This window comes from Puma concolor, chromosome F2 (genome assembly GCF_028749965.1).
Source record: "Puma concolor isolate L17-30 chromosome F2, mPumCon1.1.hap2, whole genome shotgun sequence".
In the NCBI taxonomy this organism is placed as follows: domain Eukaryota; kingdom Metazoa; phylum Chordata; class Mammalia; order Carnivora; family Felidae; genus Puma; species Puma concolor.
In genome coordinates this window covers 69,370,545-69,392,700 of record NC_141684.1, presented here as the reverse complement: position 1 = coordinate 69,392,700, position 22,156 = coordinate 69,370,545, and the positions used below count along the sequence as shown (strand labels likewise).

The following is a 22,156-nucleotide window of genomic DNA, read 5'->3' as shown; positions in this document are numbered from 1 at the left end:
TTTTCTTATAAACAATGGATTAAATTTTTTTGAAATAAGACAATGAGGCTGGAGGTCCTGGGTGGCTCAGTCGGTTAAGCGTCTGACTTTGGCTCACGCCATGATCTCTCGGTTTGTGAGTTCCAGCCCGACTTCGGGCTCTGTGCTAATAGCTCAGAGCCTGAAGCCTCCTTCAGATTCTGTGTCTTCTCCTCGCTCTGCCCCTCCCATGCTCATGCTCTCTCTGTGTCTCTCAATAATAAATAAACGCTAAAAAATTTTTTTAAAAAAGAAAATGAGGCCATCTCTTCTGAAGAAATTCATATATATATATATATATAATGTATATATATATAAAATGTAAGATATATATATATATTTTCTACTATAAAATATCTACACTAAATATACAATAAAACCCTTATTTTATATTTGAAATAACAGGTATTTTCTGTTAACATGTGATCCTAGGCACTTTATTTATGTACTTTTAGTTCATAAAAAACATCATTAACTTCAACAAAGTATAATTAACAAGTAAAAAATCACTAATTTTAAGTCCACAATTTGATGATTTTTTAACTGAGATAAAATTCATGTAACATAAAATTGATAAATTTAATCATTTTAATGTGTGAAAATCAGTGGTTTTTTTGAATTAGATTCACAATGTTATACAACCATCACTTCTATCTAATTCCAGAACATTTTCATCACTCAAAAAGAACTTATACTGATCAAGCAGTTGGTCCCCATTCACCTCTCCTTCAGTCCCTGGCAACTACTACTCTACTTCCTGTCTCTATAAGTTTGCCTATTCTGGGCATTTCACACAAATGGAATCATACAACATGTGACGTTTTGTGCCTGGTTTTTTTCAAGGATCAGTCATGTTATAGCATGCATTAGTACTTCATTCTTTTTTATGGATGAATAATAGAGCACTGGTGAATATAAAACATGTAACCGTTCTTCAGGTGATGGGTATTTGTATTATTACTACATTTTGGGTGTCATGAATAGTACTGCTATGAACATTTGTGTACAAGTTTTTGTGTGGACAGTTGTTTTCATTTCTCTTGGTTATATTAGGAGGTAGAGTAGAATTGCTAGATCATATGGTAGTTCTATACTCAACTTTTTAAGAAACCACTAAACTGTTTTCCACAGCTATTGCACAGTTTTATATTATCACTGGCAACATATAAGGGGTCTAATTTCTTCACATCCTTCCCAACACTTGCTATTTCCATTTGGTTGAGAATTGCATCCTAGGGGTGTAAAGTGATATCTCATTGTAGTTTTGATTTACATTTCCCAAGTAATGAATGGTTGTGAACATCTTCTCATGTGTGTAATGGCCCTTTCTATCTATCATCTATCATCTATCTATCTATCTATCATCTATCTATCTATCTATCTATCCATCTTTCTATCATCTATTTATCTATCATCTATATTCTATTATCTATCTATCGATCTATCTTCCTATCTATCTTTTTTTTTCGGTTAAATGTCTATTCAAATCCCTTGCCCATTTTTCAATTGGATTGTTTGCATTTTTGTTGTCAAGTTTAAAGATACTTTCTGTATTCTGGATAAAAGACCTTATCAGATATATGACTTGCCAATGTTTTCTCCCAGTCCCATTCTGTGGATTGTCTTTATGTTCTTGATAGTATTTTTTGATGCATGAAAGTTTTTAATTTGATGAAATACATTTTACTTTTCCTTTTGTTGTTTTTAAGAAGCTATTTATATTTATATTTTATTTACGTGACATTTAAAAGACTATTTCCTAACCCCAAATCATGAGGATTTTCATCTACGTTTCCTTCTAAGAGTTTTACAATTTTAGCTCTTACATTAAAGTCTTTGATAAAATTTCAGTTAACTTTTATATATGGCATGAGGTAGGTGTCCAAAATTTTTTTTTGAATGCGATACACAATTATCTCAACACCGTTTGTTAAAAAGATTAAGTTTTTCCCTCATAGAATAGACTTGGCACCTTTGTCAAAAATCAGCTGACCAAAGACCTATGGATTTATTTGTGGATTCTCAATTCACTTGCATTGACCTATGTATCCTTCCCTACAGTAATACCACACTGCTTTGACTATGGTAACTTTGCAGTAAGTTTTGAAGTCAGTAAGTATGAGTTCTGTTTTTTTCTAATTTTTTATTTAAAAACATTATTATTTAGGATGCCTTGCAGTTCAGTATGAATTTTAGAATTAGCTTGTTCATTTTTGAAAAATGGCAGTTGGAATTTTGATAGAGATTGCATTGAATTCATAGATCAATTTTGAGACTGTTGCCATCTTAACAATATTAAGCCTCTCATTTGTGAACACAGGATGTCTTTCCACTTACTTAGGTCTTCTTTCATTTCTCTCCAAAATATTTTGTAGTTTTCTTTTTTTAATTTTTTTTAATGTTTATTTATTTTTGAGACAGAGAGAGACAGAGCATGAACGGGGGAGGGGCAGAGAGAGAGGGAGACACAGAATCCGAAACAGGCTCCAGGCTCTGAGCTATCAGCACAAAGCCTGATGCGGGGCTTGAACCCATGGACCATGAGATCATGATCTGAGCCAAAGTTGGATGCTCAACCGACTGAGCCACCCAGATGCCCCTATTTTGTAGTATTCAATGCACATGTCTTGCACTTCTTTGATCCAATATATTCCTAAGTATTTTGGTTTTAAAGCACTCTAAATGGAATTATTTTCTTACTTTCACTTTCAGATAGATATTAGTATAAACTCATGCAGTAAATTCCTGGGATAAATTCTACTTAGTCATGGTGCATAATCCTTTTAATGTGCTGTTGACTTTAGTTTGTTAATATTTTATTAAGGAGTTTTGCTTCTATACCATAAGAGAGTGTTCTGCATGCAGTTTTCTTGTAATATCTTTCTTTTCTTATTGTTTTGTTTTGTTTTGTTTTTGAGACAGAGAGCACCCATGTGCAAGCAGGGGAGGGGCAGAGAGAGAGGGTGAGAGAGAATCCCAAGTGGGTTGATGTGGGGCTTGATCCTATAAACCTTGAGATCATGACCTGAGCCGAAATTAAGAGTTGGACACTTAACCAACTGAGCCACCCAGGCACCCCAATTTTTTATCTTTTCTTTATTTTTGATAAGAGTTTGAAAAAGATTGGTTTTAATATTTTTTAATGTTTGGCAGAATTCACCAGTGAAGCCATCTCGTCCTAGATTTTCTGTTGCTGTTGGAGATTTTTTCTATATTGATTAGACGTATTTACTTTTTATAGGTCTATTCAGATTTTCTCTTTTTTTTATTGGTAAGTCTCACTAAATGTCAATTTTGTTGATCCTTTCAAAGAACCAACCTTTTGTTTCATCGATTTGTTTCAATTGTTTTTCTTTTTCAAATTTAATTTACCTCTGTTGTAATCTTTATTGCTTCTTTCTGTTGGTTTGCTTTGGTTTTAGCTTGCCTTTCTTCCATGTCTTTAAGATGGAAGTTTAAGTTGTTGATTTGCTATCTCTCTTCTTTGCAAATGTATACATTTACCCTAATAAGTTTCCCTCTGAGCAATGCTCTTATTATATTCCATAAGTTTGGGTATATATATATATATATATATATATATATATATATATATAATATATTATGTATATATATATAATAATATATATAATATATTATATATATAATATATATATGGTATTTATGAGCCATATATTATATTTATATATAATACATATATATATTTGTTGTTGTTCATCTTAAAGTATTTTCTAATATCTCTTATAATTTCTTCTTTGACTAATTGGGTATTTAAACAATCTTAAACTGTTTAATTTCTACCTATTTGTGAATTTTCCAGATTTACTTTTGTGATTGATTTCTAACTGCATTCTACTGTAGTCAGAAAAATTACTTTGTATGACTTGAATCTTTTTTTTAGTTGATTAAGATTTGTTTTGTGGCCTAACAATTCTGATATCCTGGAGAATACTGTGTATACACTTCAGAAGAATGTGTATTGTCCTTTTGGTAAAATCTTTGCTAACCTATAGCTCTGTACACACCCCATTTGTTGTCTTCACAAATTATATCTTTATATATCAAATGATTATCAACATTAATTTATAGTTTTATGCAATTATCTTCTAAATCATGTAGGAAAAAATAAAAGTTATACATCAAAAATACATTAATACTGACTCATATTTACCTTCATAGTAATTTTTACCAATGTTCTTTCTTATTTGTGTAGATTAGAACCAATGTCTGTGCCCTTCCACTTACACCTGAAGTAACATTTATGGGTGTTTTTTGCTGGGCAGGTCTACTAGTAATGAACGCCCTCATTTTTTGTTTAAGAATGTCTTAATTTCTCCCTCACTTATGAAAGATAGATTTGCCAGATATAATATTCTTAGTTGATAGCTTTTTCTTTTGGTGATTTAAGTATATCATCCCACTGCCTTCTGACCTGTATGGTTTGTTAAGAGAAATAAGCCATTAATTTTACTGAGGATCATTCATTTATAGTTAATGAGTGGCTTCTTCCTTGCTTTCAAGATTCTCACTTTGCCTTTCAACAGATTACAATTTGTCTCAGTGTGGATTGCTTCTACTTTATCCTACTTAGAGTGTGTTGAGTTTCTGAATATGTAGCTTAATATTTTTTTATAAATTTGGGAGTTTTTTGTCTATTATTTTTTTTAAGAGAGAGCATAAGTTGGGGAGAGGGACAGAGGGAGAGAGAGAGAATCTCAAGAAGACTCCACGCTCAGTGAAGGGCCTGATGTGGGGCTTGATCCCATGACCCTGGGATCATGACCTGAGCTGAAATCAAGAGTCCAACACTCAACTGACTGAGTCACCTAGGTGCCCCCATTATTTTTTCAAATACTCTCTCTGCCCTTCCTGTCTCTCTCTCCTGTGAATACCATTAAGCATATCATGGTACATTTAATGTTATTCCCCAGATCATTTTTTGTCATCAGTTTTCTTTGACTTCTCAAGGTAGATAATTTTAATAGAACTGTCTTTGAGTTGGCTTCTTCTTTTTTCTTACTTCTCAAGTCTGCTGTTGAGCCCCTCCAGTGAATTTTTCATTATAGTTATTATACTTTTCAACCATATCATTTCAACTTTATTTTTTAAATAATTTCTCTTTGTTGATATTATCTGTTTGGTGGGGTTCTTCTGGTTTCCCTTAGCTCTTGATTCATGGATTAACTGAGCTCTTTGAGTATATTTAAGACAGTTGAATTAATATCTTTCTCTATTAAGTCCAATCTCTGGGCTTCCTCCGGACAGTTTCTGTTAATTTCTTTATTTTTTGTGAATTGGTCATTCTTATTTCTTTGCATGCCTCATAGTTTTGGTGTTGTTGAAAATTGAAAATTGTACACTTTGAATGTTCCAATGTGGCAAGTCTGAAAGTCAGATTTTCCCCTTGCAAGGGTTTCTTATTTCTGTTTGTTATAGTTGTTGTACATTTAAGGATCATTCTGGTCTAATTTTGTAAAGTCTATATTCTTTGTTCTCTGTGGCTGCTGAAGTCTATATTTTATTAGCATAATGGTCAGCTAGTAATTGGACAGGGATTTTAACACCTGTATAAAAAACAAAAGGAAAATGATTCCTTCAGTCTTTGCAGATGACCTCTGTGAATGTGTTGAGACTTCACCTTCACCACTCAACTAGGCAGTTCACCACTGTGCTATAGTTTTACTTTCTGCATTCACTGAGCTTGAAAGGCAGTTGGACGTGAAAGTTAGAGCCTTCTCAGATATTTTCTAGGCATGCACATGGCCTTCTAGATTTCCAGGAATATGTCAGAGCTTTTTGCATCCATTTTCTCTAAGCTTCTCATTATCCAACCTTTCTTCCTAGGCATCTGGCTACTCCATTGTTCATGTCTGTCCAAGGCAGCAGAAACGAATACATTTTCTTTAAATGTTTTCAGCAAATGTTCCACCGCAGCACTGGGAGACCTCACAGTTAGGTGAGATAAAGCAAACCCTTGGAGCCAGTCCTCCAGAGAAACACCAGAGGTCAAAACAAATTATCACAATTCTTTGAGAATTAAGCTCATTCTGCTATTCTCTGGCACAGGCACTTGTGCTGGCTATGGGCTGTTTTTCAAAACCTCTGCCAAGCAGTAGGACAAGGGATGAGACCAGGGTAAGTTAAAATGCCTGAAAGCTGTCTTACCGTGATTCAACTTCTTTGTCTTCCTAATAAAGTGTTTCCCTGGTTCCTTCAAGCATTTGGTTAATTTCCAGAGTTCTAAAAAAGTCTATTCTGATAGTTTTTTTACTACTGTATTCACTGCTTTTGTGGAGGGATAGACTTTATTTAATTCTCTCTTCTGTATTTTTGCTGACATCACTCAATGATGATTTTTGACAAGTGTGTACATTTGTGTACCCATCACCATAAGAAAAATGTGATGAAAAAGAATTAGAATTAGTGTCTCATTCCAACTCATTCCATAATAATCCTAACATGCTCATAAAATGTGAGTAGGAAGAAGTGCATAAATGATAAGTATTAAAGAGAGAAAAAAAGAGCAAACATCATAGTTTGGAAAATAGTGCCCGGGAGAATTATGTAAAGGTCATAGAATATGAATAAATATTAATGCACTTATCATGCAAAATTGGAAAAAACGTGCTGTTACAACTGAAATATTATTCAAAGACAAGCATTGTAATTAAGAGTTTCCTTTTCCCACGGCAGTGGTAGAAAAATGCAGGTTTATTCTTAGCCTTTATCCAGTTCATAATCATTTTAAAAATTCAAATGTAATTCTTATTCCAATAATGCTTAAAGACTGAATGAATAGCTAGTTAATTTCTTGGAAGCATGGCATTCGATTTGCTAAACATTCGTATTTCTGCCTAGCATGTTCAGGAATGCTGTAGTACCAATTAACCCTCAGAAACTCAGAGCCAACTGAAAACATTGTCAGTTCATCTCCTCTTAGGAGATTACACATTTTGGGATGATCTATAGATGACCAGCATCTACATTTGAGTTAAAATGTTCTTCTTTCTCCCCTTCAGCCCTCCATTGCATTATCCTAATTCATGAGAATGATTTTGGGGGGAGTATTTTCCACTCTGAGACCTGGGTACAGTGTGGACCCAACATAGTGACTCTATTCACTAACCTTTCCTCCAAGCTACTACAATATGTAAATGTTGATCAGCATTTAGAGAGGCAATTTGGTTCTGATCCACATGACCAGACAGGTGATTGTCTCAGGTTTAGTGTCCCAAAGAGCTTCTTAAAATAAGATCGGATCCAGAAATCAGATAGATCCTAACTCTAACATGTGTTTTCTCTAGTTTGCATTTTAACTCTTGCTTGTAGCAAAAGTACATATTAAGGGAAATTTATTTGGGTTATAAGGAAAAACATAGGAAAATGAATCTCTAATTTTAAACCAAACAGCAAAAAATTTTAAGGATGATGTAGTTAAACTTGATTTTCCTTAATGACTGAAAAAGTTAAGAATAAATGGGAGAAATTAAGAAAGATCATTAGCTGATTGGGTTAAAGTTAAAGAATTGCTTTGATTTCTACAGATAAATAAGCAGAATAAACATTAAAATAATGCACATGAAGCGTTTTCCAATTTTGCAAGTTGGTTAAGCAAAATGCCAAAGCAAATTAGGTCATGGATAAAAGAGCATTAAGAAATGCACATTAATATTTATATCAAAAATACCTTGCTGTGTAGAAAGTGAACCATAAGAGATATAAATATACAAGGAGTATTTATATGAATTATTTCTTTGCCAATAAAAATGATATGATAAACAGTATGAGCAGATGAACTGACAACCGGAGAGTTTCCTTTGCTTAGACTTACTCTGAGTAAAAACATTTTAACCTTTTAAGGATACAAAGTCTTACTCTCCACAATACCCTCCACACATTTTTTACTTTCTTGGTCAAATAATGGCTTTCAGTAAAGACTGATTGAAATAAACTAAATCCAGATTAAAGTCATATAACTATTATTATTATTATTATTATTATTATTATCACTATCACTATTATTTTGGTCAGTAGGGAAGGGGACAAGGTAGCATTAAGAAATCTCTATGCAGTGAAGATCTTAAAATTTAAACCAGAAAAGATAAGGTTTTAGAGATGTCAATATGTCATACTATTTCTAAGGCAAACATCTGGGATTTTCAAATCGGTATAGCTGCAGACATAAAACTGTTTACCACTGTATACAATGTTTCTTGCTTCTGTGCCTTTCCTCATAGACTTATTTTGACAGGAAACCGTTTCCCTCAATTTTTTTGCCTGGTTAACTGGTATTTCCTATTCGAGACTTAGTTCAATGTTCACCCCTCCTCTAGAAGGTCTTGCCTTTTTGTTCAGGCTGCATTAAGTGGTCCTCTTCTGTACTCTTGAATGAGCTTTTGTCTCTCTTTCCAATAACTTGTAAGTGCTTCAAGAAAACTAATATTTTTTTTTCTTGTGTCTCTTCCAGTCTTTGGAACACAGACATTTTATTATTATTGTTGAATGAATCGAATTATGCTTGAAAAGAAATCACAATTCTATTTTGGAAATAGTTATTCCCTTATTTAAGCCTGATGATATATTTAGTAATAAAGATAATATTGCTTCTTAGACAAAATGTTATTATTTACCCATCAATAGGAAATGAGTTATTGTTTTGAGTTTGTGTTACTTCACCAAATGTCCTAAACCTCCAATCAAAAAAAAAAAAAAAGGTGCTGGGTGGGGCAGTGTAAATTTAACATTCACCTCTCCTCAGCGAAAATATTCTAAAGTTACAAAGAAACCATGAGATAGAAATGCAAGTTCGATCTTCAATAAAACTAGGAGACAGCTAAAATGTGAACCGTAAGATCAGAACAAGGACCCCCAGAGCAGTGAAAGTTACATAAACGCTGAAGAGCATACAGAGAGAAGATACTCACTGCACCAGATCACAGAAAAGCTAGCACAGCATACTTCTCCAGGATGATGCTCAAAACCAGAAATCTCATTAGGACAAAAGAAATGGCCTGCATGAGCTGGTTAGCGTATCTGAATTTGGTTGAGCCCTGAGGAGAAGCTAAGTATTGCCAGACAGGTCATATCTGCAAAAATCTATCAGGCAAAGGCTCTGGGCTGCAGAATCTCCACATTGTGGCCAGCCTAATAATGCCAAAGTGGAGGCTACCAAAGAGTGAAGACGGTAAGAAAAATTACTTACACCATCATTCTGTGCCCTAAGTAGAATCTCTGGTAGGTTGAGAGATGATACTGCTCTTCTCAGACACAAATCTAAAAATAGCTTGTCGGGAAGAAATGTATCCCTCAATAATTAGCAGTATTGTAAAAAGTAATAGAAAATATAGAAAGACACACACATTTACAGAGAGGCAAGGAAGAAAACACAAAAGGCAAACTGAGAAAGTTGAACAGAAAAAATTCTTGCCATAAAACATATGAAACATTTTTTTCAGGAATTAAAAAAACTTATTCATGAGTAGAGTTCAAGAAAGAAGTAAAAGAAAAATTAATACAGAAATCAATAACCTTCATACACAAAGCAGTCACTATGAAGATATGATGGAAGAAAACTCCACAATTTCAGTGGTAACAACATGTATGAAATATTTGGAACAAATGTAAAAAAAAATTCATGATCTGTAAAAAAAAAAACCCCATAAAATGTTACTGTAAGACCCAAAAGATGACTTAAATATAAAATCATATATTTTGAAATATACTCACTATCATATCTCATACTTTCATTGGCTTATAGATGTGAATGCGTCTATTAGTTAATACATAAAGTTAACATGACTCCCTTCCAAAAAATTTAATGAGACAATCTAATTCTTAAATTCATACAGGAGGGGCGCCTGGGTGGCGCAGTCGGTTAAGCGTCCGACTTCAGCCGGGTCACGATCTCGCGGTCCGTGAGTTCGAGCCCCGCATCAGGCTCTGGGCTGATGGCTCGGAGCCTGGAGCCTGTTTCCGATTCTGTGTCTCCCTCTCTCTCTGCCCCTCCCCCATTCATGCTCTGTCTCTCTCTGTCCCAAAAATAAATAAAAACGTTGAAAAAAAAAAATTAAAAAAAAAAAAAATTCATACAGGAAACATAAACTAGCAATAATAACCAAAATTCTCCAGAGTCATGACAAGTGACTTGCCCTACCATATATCAAGGTGCATTATAAAGTAATAACAATTAAAATAGTTTTGCACTGGCAAATGAATGTATAAATCAACAAAACAGAAATAAAATACACCAGAGCATACAAATACATATACATAAATAATAAATAAATGAAGAAAGAAAATGGATACTATCTGTATTTCAATATTTTCAAGAAAGCAATATTATTTTTAAAATACCTATAAGGCAACAGAACAGGATAGTTGTTTGGGAAAACAAACAAAAATACTGGCCTTAAAACTCTACTTTTGGGGCCCCTGGGTGGCTCAGTCGGTTGGGCGTCCGACTTCAGCTCAGGTCATGATCTCACGGTTTATGGGTTTGAGCCCCGCGTCGGGCTCTGTGCTGACAGCTCAGAGCCTGGAGCCTGCTTCAGATTCTGTGTCTCCCTCTCTTTCTGCCCCTCCCCCACTTGTGCTCTGTCTCTCTCTCTCAAAAATAAATAAAATGTAAAACAAAATTTTAAAAGAAGATTAAAAAAACTCTACTTTTTATTCAGAATGAATTCCAGATAAGTCAAAGATATGAGTGTAAAAATAAAAATGCAATCATAAATTATTAGAAAAACTGTTCTTTTTTTTTACTCCAGGAAAGCTATGTGTTTTCTAAGTCTGAAATAAATATTTGAAGTCATTAAAAGAAATAATTGATTTACTCAACTGCATAAAAATCCTTCATGATTCAAAATAAATAATATCAGAAGATAAATGCTGATCAGAAAGAATAATTACAATTTATAGACTATCGTAGACTTTAACATGAAAAAGTTTCCTACAAATCCCCAAGTACAAATCTGGCACTACAGTAGAAAAAAGTGCAAAAGAGATGAAAAACACTTCATGGAAAAGGAAAACAAATAAAAATTCAAACCGAAACTACAATGGAATACTGTTTTCACCTCTTAGATTGGCAAAGACCCAAATGCACACTGGCAAATTCTGATGATGTACTGTGTTGGCCAGGGTATGGGGGAAACAGACATTCTCACACATTGCTGGTGGGAATGTGTATTAATGCAACCCTCTGTAATGGGCAATCTGACAATAATAATTAAAATTACAGATATTTTTAAATTCAGGTATTCCATTTCTAAAAATCTGTCCAATTGAAAACTCACAGATTTGTAGCCTGATGTGTAAGATGTTATGCATAGCAAATGACTTACCATCACTTAACTGTATAACTTAAAGAAGATGGGTCAAATAAACTTGCTACATTAGTATATTAGAAAAATATTCGACCATTTAGAAAGAATGAAGCAGGTTTATAAACTGATATTTAAAATGCTGCAACAGTTAGTGGAAAAAACCTCTAGATGTTAAATGATATATTTACTAAGCTGAAATTTGCATTAAAAAAAGGAAAAGAATGTATATATGCTGTATTTACTCATATTTACACAGAATATTTCTGAAAGAACACTCAACGATACAACAGCAGTGGTTACTTCTGGAGAAACAGGAAGGCTGGGAGGAAGGGTTATGAAAAAGTTTCCTTTCATAGAGTATTTTGTACATTTTGAATTTTAGACCACGAGTTTGTTTGTTGATTTGTTTGTTTGTTTTAAGAAGGTGAAGAATAGTGTTAGAAGCCGCACAGCATATTAGAGTTAACCTAAACTGGAAATTAGGACCCAGAACACCTAGATCCAATCCAAATTGTCACTTCCTGTGTGGGTGACTTTGGACACTTCAACTCTATGTGACCTATTTTTCCTCATCTTTAAAATGTGTATAATAATCCTACCTACCTTATGAAGCTGTTATGAAGACTAAACTAATTAATACATGTATGATAATTAGAGTACTTGACATAGAAAAGTTCTTTATTAGTGTTTTCTCATTAAGATAATAACAGGAAAGCACGCACAGGCATAGACACATCAGGTATTTGTACCAAAACAGAACCAACTGGGCTCAGAGTACATTCTAGAAAGAGATCACAGCCAAGTTGGATTGAAGACCAGAATTTAGTGTCTCGGATAGCCACTGAACTTCTGAGAAAGAGAATTCAGATATTTATCAGCTTAGTTTTGCCAGCTTACACTCCCTGTTCCAAAAGGAGCCAGACACACACCTACACCACCCCCACCAACATTACAAGGTCTGAATACAATACAGGGTTTTAGGGAGAAAAATTTATTGCCTGAGAAGCAGAAAATCACACAAGGTCAGGTAGCTCTGGTTACCTGGGAATGAATAAGCCAGGTGGAGCTGAGCAGAGTGCACCATGGCAGGATTCCAGAAGAGGGACCCACCTTCCCCAGTCCCAGAGGGGCAGAGAACACAGTGGGAACATCCTGGTCTAAGAAATAGCCTCAGAGAACTGAGAACAAACTAAGGGTTGATGGGGGGTGGGAGGGAGGAGAGGGTGGGTGATGGGTACTGAGGAGGGCACCTTTTGGGATGAGCACTGGGTGTTGTATGGAAACCAATTTGACAATAAATTTCATATATAAATAAAAAAAAAAAAAAAAAAAAAAAAAAAAAAAAAAAAAAAAAGAAATAGCCTCAGAAATGGAAGCTTCCTGAGCTCAGCCTCTGGTGTCAGCACTTCTTTACTGAATGAAGTCCCATCCACTGAGCCAGCTCTTGGCTGAGCTACTGAGAAAGGAGAAAATGGGCCCCCAGGGTGATGATTTCATATTCTTTATGTGTCTTCCCTGAAGAAATTACAGAATTAGGTGCTAGTGAAGGTAGGAAGTTCTCTAAGTACAATCTCCTGTCTCTTCCTTAATGTATTTGTCTAAGTGGCGAGCGGCAATGGTGAGGTCATATTGAAAAATTTAGTCAGAATTTAGGATTCATCTCTTTTTTTCTAGATTCTAGATTCTATACAGCAATGGTATATATGCCACTCTTCCCATCCCTTGGAATATTAAATTCAATAGAATCCATTCCTTTCTATTATTATACAATTCAAATTGAAAGCAGATCTTTATCCTTAGGCGAGAAAGAACAGAAACAAAAACTTCTTAATCTTTCATGCACGTACAGATTCAAGTAAGATCTGATGGGTAACTATTACAGACAATATACGCTACAAAAGTATTTTCTCACCGCATGCTCCCTGACTGAAACAGGAATGCGGACGGTAGAGCATAAATTCAACTCCGTGGTCTTGTCTTGAGTTGAGGCTTAGGCTACCTCCGAAATTCTTCTTTCTAGCTTTCTTTGCTATTCTTCAAAAGGATGCACCCCTAACATTTTATTTCTTTATATTCCACAATTTATAATCCTTGACACATTTTCCATACTGCAGTATAGTTAGTTTATTTGTTTTTTTGGTTCTGGGACCTATTTCTTAACAGTTTTTACTCCGTTTTTCTGAAATCAAAAAATATATACATTTGCTTAGGTCTCATTTCTATGCTAGCCTCTTTGGTTTCCTTATTCTAAATTAAAGTTGTCGATCACCCATTGCCTCAAATAATATCCTTTTATTAACATAGAGAGAGGGAAATAGACATTCTTGACAAAGGGAGAAACAGCATTGCTCATAAGAATGAAAAGAGCCATTCAGATGTTCCTAACAGAGTAGTAAGAAAATAAGATTTCATCTCTAACCTTCCAGGCAACTATATGCTCTGCCTCACTCCCCTCCCTTATTTACCATCTAGACTATTCAGCAAATCTGACCTGGCAAATTAAAAATTCTCAGTTTTTAATCAATGTTTTGTTTTTGGTTTTGGTGTTTTGGATTTGTGTGTGTGTGTGTGTGTGTGTGTGTGTGAGAGAGAGAGAGAGAGAGAGAGAGGGAGAGAGAGAGATTTTGGAGATCGGTAAAGCATTCTATAGGATTAATATAGAAATTGCTGTTTGAAGCTTTCTTAATCTGGAAAAAAGTGGTTATGAATAAGGATGTACAGGTCACTATCAATTTTCTTCAAGCTGGTCCGTGCCTGTTTATCCTTTTGTCGAATGTGATCACACATTGCAGTCTATGTGAAAATGTCTCATCCGCCAGTAGGGAAAGCTTAATAATTTATTTGCAGTCCATCTTCCTCTAGACAAGTGCATGCCATGTATTTGCTGAGTTGTGTAACCAGCTCTCAGAGAAGGCACATGGTCGGCTGCAAATTGTTCTTTCTGACATCTGTCCATTTTTCATGGTATTGATATTTAGCCCCTGAATGCCTGTTCTGCATTTTCAAAACAAAACGGAAGTGAGGAATCAATTGTGTGTTGTTGGAGGAAATGTCACGACCTTGATTATAACTGTCGTTTTTGAAGGGGAAATTATAGACGTGAAATTCTTCAGGGTCACGTTCAACGCATAGTACATATAATTCAGAAGGGCATTCTCTGTTCTGTGGGTAAGTTCTTAAGAGTTCTCAGCCTAAATTGAGAGGGAACTCTGAGGTAATTCTTTGTGGTGTGGCCAAAACTCTCTGTTCTTATGCTAGGATCATATACTGGGGAATCCCTGCATTGGATCAGGGGAGGATATATTTGTAAAAAGATCTCAATTAATCTGATCTTGAAGAAAAGTTAAGAAACTTATTGAACTTGCTTAAGTTCCCTCCCTCCCTTCCTTTCTTCCTTCCCTCCTTCCTTTCTTTTTTCCTTCTTTTTTTTCTTTCATGTTTATTTTTTTAATTTTACTAACTTGACTTCCATTTGCAAATATCTTGGAACTTATTAATGTGATTATCTTTTGCTTCATACTGGAATGTAAAATAATCAAATGAAACCCTACCCATTGGACCTCTGTTTGGAAACCACTCACATAACCTCATATAAAGCCTCTTTAGTCTTAGGTCATAGACTCCAAGAACAATATTGTAGAAAAGCCCTGATGTGCATCTATATTCTATAGTCCTATTCACCTCCTTTGTGTCTTCTTTAGTCAATAAATTCCTAAAAGCTAAGAGCATACAACACTTGTCTGTGGGAAATCCAATAGAACCTCTGGAAAATAAAACCAGAAGAAAACCAAAATAAAATTGCCAAAGCATATAAAATTACTCCATGGAGTGTTCTGATTAGTATCACCCTGGTTTTATTCATGGTGATACTAGACTCATGGCTAGTGTTTAGTTCCATGGCTCAGAAAATTATTTGGCAGAATACAATTGCATTCTCTCTCTCACCTATTTTCTGCAGAGATTTCACACATTGACTCAATGTAATATGCCACACTGAGAGGCATGATGTTTGAAACTCCTCTATGATGCCTGTGCAGAATACTAAGAGAATCAGGTGCCGGTGTTTATCTGAGCTGAAACCTATTTCTTGTATTTTCATATTAGTTTTAGAAAAATCTCAAAAATTTCTTTTTGCACACAGAGTCCCATGTCAATTACCTTGGGATGCCATGTTAATGTTCGCTAGAGATAGAAATCCTTTATATGTGGGGTGACATGTGGCTCTTGTGGTTAGCTGTGCAACCCCTATGCAGAGATTTTCCATAAGTGACTTTTCTTCTAATATCTGATGCCATATATTTATATTACACACAATATTTAGTTGTTCTTGGTCACTATATTAAAAGGAAATAAATTAGCTCAAGCATTCCGAGAGACACATGGCCCATCTGTGGCAAGGTACTACCTGTTTGGATGGTTATAATCCCACTCAAAGGTAGAGGTTTTTCTTCCTGTCTTTACCACTTGGGTTCTTGATGGGGGCCCTGCAGAGCATGTTGGGAGAGCACAGAGACATCCTACATCTATTCATGAGAGAAAACTATTCTAATCCAATTGAGTTCCTTACAATTGGTGTTGTGAGAGCACAGGCAGGATGCACATTGTAAAAGCACATGTTGGTCTAGTGCTGCTGTCAGCAAAGGCCTTAATGAGCTTTGAGAGTAATATGGACAGCACAGAAAATGCAATCCATCAGATGTGGAAACTGCAAAGTAAAGAAGAGAAAGAATGGAAAGGTGGAAGAGAAAAAGAATGGGGACAAATTCAAAATACTAAGAGATCACGTAAGTAAACTGTTTCAGGAGGAGAGTGAAAAATTGTACCTGCATAAACCATAAAAAAATTCTACAGGGAAGTATCAAGACTCTGAAGGGTCAGAAATTTTATCCTATCTGTACCTAACAAGTTACTCTGCCATTTTCATAAAATCTAGGACTTTTTTATTAATCTTTTCCTGATTTAATTGATATTTTAGCTAATCACTTGGCTGCTTCTTTCTTCTTCTTCTTCTTCTTCTTCTTCTTCTTCTTCTTCTTCTTCTTTGTCTTCTTCTTCTTCTTCTCCTCCTCCTCCTCCTTCTTCTTTTTTCCACTTGGCTTCTTTTAAACTCACTCCATAACTTCTTGTTCCATGGATGGTGTGGAAATACATGGTAGACTTCTCATTTCAAAGAAATTGTCTCACTATGCATGTATTACGCATCTATATATAAGCATGTTCACAATATATCACTTAGGTTATCATAAAAAATACATTTTCTCCTGGACAATATGTTAAATTCATAATCATAGTAGAAAAATGTTTTAAAGTACCCGGTGACACATCTATGTTTGTTTTTCTCATAAGAAAGACAAATGTCATCCTTCTTTTGAATTTTATATTTGAATAATTGTACAATTGAATCAATTCTATGTTTAATGAAATTGAATTACTGAATGGTGGTGACATCTTGAGGTACCCCATAGGGAGTAAACAAAGGGAGTAAGATAGATGAAGCACTATTTCTCACATTTTTATTTTGTAGCACACTCCATTAGCAGCAAGAGGATTATGAACTGGTTTGACAATAAGACCCAGTAGTTGCATCACTAGAAAGTGTTTAATAAATACTCCATGGTGAGCAGTGCTTTCTGAAACCAGATACTGGCGGTGGGAGTTAGAGGTTAGTTTTCTACCTCACATAGATAAATGTACTATGTCAGTTGAACAGAAAAAACAAATCACACAAAAAATAGTTTCTCAGCCTGGGCTTTGAAAGTCACACCATCATGATCATCACACATGACAAACTAGAGAACTTCCTTCAAAACAAACCTCACTGAAAAACTAAATATAATTGATACATTTCTAGATGAATAAAAAACCTTGATACCTTAGGGCCATTAGGTCTGAAGTTCTCTTCATCATTAACACTGATTCGTTTTGCTTTTACATTTAGTGCTGAAAAAATCTGGGGTTAATTATTAGATTATTCTCATTTACATCAAAGATGTTTCATTGCTCCTAGGGCTTTGGAACTTAAGATATTCATTTGAGAGGAATAGGTAATATGAATTAAAATGAAGAAAATGATGTTTTCAAACATCTTCTTTATGTAGTTCACTAGTTTAAAAATGTACTCTTTGAGTTAAATCAATATGTTGAAATTGAGGAAGAGGAAGGAGATGGATATAAAGTGTAACTACCAAATATTGCAAGAAATGTTAAAGGTTGAAGGGAAATCCGCCCTTCAAAGGTTGACCAATTCCTTTCAATGGCAAGAAACACAACTAGGGCAATTGAAATGTATAATTTGAACGATTGAAATGTTTTCAGGTTTAGGGTTCTTGTTTGTCATCATTCTCACATAAAACTGTAAATATCGATTGTCCTCACTCTCTTACAACCAATCCAGCAAACTGTTATACGTATACAGGTGTCAAAAATGTGTAGCTTGTGCGCTTTCTTAGCATATAATAAGATGAACTTGACTGTTTTTGTCATTCTAAATAAATTTTGAAAATGTATCATTTCAGAGCACCACAACAGTAGAGCCTATGTTTATTGTCTTCACTTCTGTTTTCTCAGTGGGTGACATGTAATGGAAATAAATTTTGTTAAATGAACTACTGTAGTGGCCATTTTGTGGCAATGGGATTCTACTGAGAAGCAGGCATATTTTAAAGGTATCTTTTTTTTTTTTTTTTGAACATCAGACAATTTTTTTTTATTTTTTTTATTTTTTTAAAGGTATCTTTTTTCAAAACTCCATCTCAAACCTTAAGTCTAGTGATCCAAAGAATCTGAACAGTTCCATATTTCTTTTCTACTGGTCCAAATCACTATGGTCTGAATAGCCTTCTTCTTTGTAGTATATTTCAATGCAAACACTGTGAATAGATTATTATCTCACTAGTAATTTGTCTCCTTTGGGGAAATTCAGAAGATCATCTCATCTACACTTTTTAAAAATGCTAGTGTTACCATTCTCTTCTTCTGATAAGTTACTTTGTTTATGCTAGGTAAAAAAGAATCTGGTATATTGCATTGAAACTTAACTTGAAATAATAATTTAATTGATAAAGAGACTATAAGATAACATTTAGTTAAATTTGGCAATGGTTTATTATAATCATAATAAACTTATTTTAGGATAAGACAAAATTAATTTGATTGAATGCATCTACCATAGATTTACAAATTGCTGTGCAACTAGAGAGTCAATATATTTGAATCTGATAGCCACTGAGATAAGCCAAAGGTCTACCGTAATCCTAGATATTTTATTAGACAGAACAGAGAATTAAGTGCTTTAAACACTATCTGCCTTGTGTGTTCTTGCATTTCTGTATTAATAAGTCCATGAATTCCCCTAGGGCACATCCTTTTCACTTTCTAGGCAGCTTGATGTCAAGCATAAATCATATGTATGAATAACATGGGCCATGTGTTCCAACCTTCCTGAATTGTCTTCGTAAAATTGAAAAAGAGTAGAAGAAAATAGATATCCTTCATTATTTGAATTACTTGGCAAAACAGAAGATACCTACGCATACTGTTCATGTTTATTTCTTTTATTCATTAAGATTTCTAATATCAGTTGTGTTTAAATATTTCTTAACTTTGACAGTAGGGTTGTTTCTGTAGCCATAAAAATCTTAGATGAAAATAACAACAGGAAGGTAATCCTATGCATATGGAAATTACCCATTAACTAAAATATTTATTTTCAAAGAAATAACAATATACTATTTTCCAGTGTCATTAGATCCTGCTGGAAATGACATATTTATAAAGATTAGTTATACATCCAGATTCAAGAGGCCAATAGGATCCCAAGCAGGTTGAACCCGAATAGGGTTACATCAAAACACATTATAATTAAATTGTCAAAAATCAGACAAAGAAAGAATTTTAAGAGCAGAGAAAAGAGAGAAGTTACATAAGAGGGACCCTCCCACCCACCATATATACCTGTATAAGATTATCAGCAGATTTCTCAACAGACACTTTTCAGGCCAGAATAGGATGGCATTACATATTCAAATATTGAAAGACTATAACCATCAAGCAAGAATTCTATACCCAAAAGAGGGATACAGCCAAAAGAGGGATAAAACTTTCCCAAACAAAAGCTGAGAGAGTTCATTACCACCAGACCTACTTTAAAAGGAGTGTTAAAGGGGAGTTCTTTCAGTGGAAGTGAATACTAATTAACATTACGAAAACATAGAAAGGCAACGTAAATCTCATTGGTAATGGTAAATATGTAGTCATAGTTAGGTTCTGCAATATGTTAATAGTGGTGACTACTTCATTTACAATTCACCGAAAAATGAAAAAAAAAAAAAAAAGACAAAGAAGAGCCTAGTTAAAAAAAAACATAGTTAAAAAAACTAGTAAAAAAGTCATAGCTGCAATAATCTGTGATTAGTTACACAATATAAAAAAACATATGAGTTGTAATAGCAATAACCTAAAATGTAAGGGGGAGGAGAATTAAAAGAATGAAAACAAATTCTTTTGAAGCAATCAGTTTAAAACAGGGTGCTATATGTTTTAAGATATTTTATGTAAGCCTCATAGTAACTGCAAGGAAAAATCGTGCAGTAATTGCAAAAAAGAATACAATAAAGAAGTCAAAACATACTAATACCAAAAGACATCAAAACCACAAAAAGACAGTAGGATAAGAAATAAGAAACAGCAGATCTACAAAACAACCAGAACACAGTTTACAAAATAGCAATAGGTTCTTACCTTAATAATTACTTCAAACATAAGTGAATTAGGCTCTCAGCTCCTCCTCACTCAATAGACAGCCACACTTAGGTGCATTGCCAGCCAGGTCCCTGAGACAAAATGGTAAAGGTCAGAGTAAATGGATTTGGCCATATTGGGCGCCTGGTTGTCAGGGCTACTTATAACTTTGGCAAAGTGGATATTGCTGCCATCAATGACTGCTCCATTGGCCTTGACTAGATGGTCTGCATGGTCCAGTATGATTTCACCTATGGCAAGTTCAATGGCCTAGTCAAGGGTGAGAATGGGAAACTTGTCATCAGTGGAGAGCCCACCTCCATCTTCCAGGAGTAAGATCCCACCAACATCAAATGGGGCAATGCTGGTGCTGAATATGTTTGTGGATTCCACTGGTGAGAAAGCTGGAGCTCACGTGAAGGGTGAAGCTGAAGAGGGTCATTAGCTCTGCCCCTTCTGCTGAGGCCTCCATGTTTGTAATGGGCATAAACCATGAGAAGTATGACAACTCCCTCAAGATTGGATATTCATATGTAAAAGAATGAAATTGGACCCATATCTTACACCACTCAGACAAAAATAACTCAAAATTGATTAAAAACTTAAATGTAAGACCTAAAACCATGAAACACCTAAAATAAAACAGGAACAAAGCTCCTTGATGTGGGTCTTGGTAATAATTTTTTCAACAGGACATCTGAAGCGCAAGCAATAAAATAATAAATAAACAGGTGGGACTACATCAAACTAAAAAGCTTCTGCACAGCAAAAGAAACCATCAACAAAGTGAAAGGACAACCTATGGAGTGGGAAAAAATTTGCAACCATATATCTGATATGGGGTTAATATCCAAAACATATAAAGAACTTGTACAATACAATAGCAAAAACAAACAAATAACTCAATTTAAAAAATGGGAAAGGGCGGGATAGAAGGAACATACTTAAAGATCATAAAAGCCATTTATGAAAAGCCCACAGCTAACATCATCCTCAACGGGGAAAAACTGAGAGCTTTTTCCCTGAGATCAGGAACACGACAGGGATGCCCACTCTCACCGCTGTTGTTTAACATAGTGCTGGAAGTTCTAGCATCAGCAATCAGACAACAAAAGGAAATCAAAGGCGTCAAAATTGGCAAAGATGAAGTCAAGCTTTCGCTCTTTGCAGATGACATGATATTATACATGGAAAATCCGATAGACTCCACCAAAAGTCTGCTAGAATTGATACATGAATTCAGCAAAGTTGCAGGATACAAAATCAATGTACAGAAATCAGTTGCATTCTTATACACTAACAATGAAGCAACAGAAAGACAAATAAAGAAACTGATCCCATTCACAATTGCACCAAGAAGCATAAAATACCTAGGAATCAATCTAACCAAAGATGTAAAGGATCTGTATGCTGAAAACTATAGAAAGCTTATGAAGGTAATTGAAGAAGATTTAAAGAAATGGAAAGACATTCCCTGCTCATGGATTGGAAGAATAAATATTGTCAAAATGTCAATACTACCCAAAGCTATCTACACATTCAATGCAATCCCAATCAAAATTGCACCAGCATTCTTCTCGAAACTAGAACAAGCAATCCTAAAATTCATATGGAACCACAAAAGGCCCCGAATAGCCAAAGTAATTTTGAAGAAGAAGACCAAAGCAGGAGGCATCACAATCCCAGACTTTAGCCTCTACTACAAAGCTGTCATCATCAAGACAGCATGGTATTGGCACCAAAACAGACACATAGACCAATGGAATAGAATAGAAACCCCGGAACTAGACCCACAAACGTACGGCCAACTCATCTTTGACAAAGCAGGAAAGAACATCCAATGGAAAAAAGACAGTCTCTTTAACAAATGGTGCTGGGAGAACTGGACAGCAACATGCAGAAGGTTGAAACTAGACCACTTTCTCACACCATTCACAAAAATAAACTCAAAATGGATAAAGGACCTGAATGTGAGACAGGAAACCATCAAAACCTTAGAGGAGAAAGCAGGAAAAGACCTCTCTGACCTCAGCCGTAGCAATCTCTTACTCGACACATCCCCAAAGGCAAGGGAATTA

At 34.8% G+C, this 22,156-nt stretch overlaps 1 protein-coding gene across 1 annotated transcript in view; it reads right to left on the bottom strand.

Annotated features, from left to right (window-relative positions):
• LOC147572084 (uncharacterized) overlaps nucleotides 1–22,156 on the bottom strand; it is a 526,072-nt gene that overhangs the window by 99,585 nt on the left and 404,331 nt on the right. The window contains exon 7 of the mRNA XM_086695169.1: nucleotides 20,079–20,170. The gene's annotated coding sequence lies outside the window, so the exon portion shown is untranslated. The remainder of the gene's footprint in view (nucleotides 1–20,078; nucleotides 20,171–22,156) is intronic.